The sequence below is a fragment of the Pteropus vampyrus genome, unplaced genomic scaffold (assembly GCF_000151845.1).
Source record: "Pteropus vampyrus isolate Shadow unplaced genomic scaffold, Pvam_2.0 Scaffold277, whole genome shotgun sequence".
NCBI lineage: Eukaryota > Metazoa > Chordata > Mammalia > Chiroptera > Pteropodidae > Pteropus > Pteropus vampyrus.
In genome coordinates this window covers 427,924-429,031 of record NW_011889058.1, presented here as the reverse complement: position 1 = coordinate 429,031, position 1,108 = coordinate 427,924, and the positions used below count along the sequence as shown (strand labels likewise).

Genomic DNA, 1,108 nt, shown 5'->3' with positions numbered 1-1,108 from the left:
GCTCCAGCAGCACCGGCCGGCGGCCCCCATAGATGACGGCGCCGTGGACCAGCAGAGCGTGCAGGTGTCGGCCCAGGTGCAGGTGGACATCGAGGGCCACGGGCTGCCGCAGACCGCGGAGGCCGTCGCCGCAAACCCCGAAGCTATGCTGGAGCTGGAGCCGCAGCACGTCGTGGGCCCCGAGGACACGGGGCTTGGTCAGCAGCTGGCAGACCCGCCTCTGGAAGCAGACGAAGGTGCGTACTTCAGGAGCTTCAACTTGCACAAGGCCCTTCACACTCGCTCCGGCTCGCACTGTGCCTCCGCCTCTGACCGTCAGTCACAGTGGCTGGTTCACGTGCGAGAGGGAGACTTTGGTGTGTGGTAGTATACATAGAGATAGGACTGTCCACATACACGGTTTCTGGAACCTGCTGTTATCACTTAGTGCGCTGGGAACGTCTCTCGTTCTTGGTGCGACCACTGCTGTCTGTCACAGCGCACTCGGAGCCAGGCGTACAGGCTGCTGCAGGCCTGCAAACGGTTACCGATGTGCGCCGAGCCCAGGCTCCCGCCCCAAGGCCTCGCTTCCTTCGTCAGCGGCATCTTGCTACAAAAATGTCAGCTCAGCTGCAGGCGGGGAGCTTGGCGACCTAGTTAATTTGCATCTGGCACAGCGTCTCTCGTCAGTACGGGCAGCATGCCGATCGCCGGCCGTTTACTGTGTCGTTCGCGGATGCCCCAGTGTGTCGTTAGTCTGTGGACAGGCCTTCGCACGACAAACGGTGGCCTGTTGCCTGGAGCACCACCTCCAAAAGGCTCAGTGGGTTGGGTGCCACTGTGTTCAGACATCGCTTTGTAGAAGAATGTTGTCCGAGTTTGAGGGTAAACGGAGTTATTCTGGAAGTACAGAGATAATGCCTTAACCAGGTTCGCGTCTGTGAAAATCGCCTTCCTGCTGTCCTTTCGAGACGAGGAGACCGACTGTCACACTCCTCGAGGTGTCCTGCTGGGCCGACAGGCAGTGGGAAGAAGCCTCTCGACTCGGGGATCCCCTCTCTGCGCTCTTGTCTCCAGACAGGTTCGGGGCCCCAAGGCACGCGCTGCAGGAGCACATGGGCCAGTTTGA

The 1,108-nt window shown here is 60.6% G+C and overlaps 1 protein-coding gene across 1 annotated transcript in view; it reads left to right on the top strand.

The window, feature by feature from the left end:
- The window catches only part of ZNF236 (zinc finger protein 236), an 89,152-nt gene that overhangs the window by 64,310 nt on the left and 23,734 nt on the right, over window positions 1–1,108 (top strand). The gene's annotated exons all lie outside the window — the stretch shown is intronic.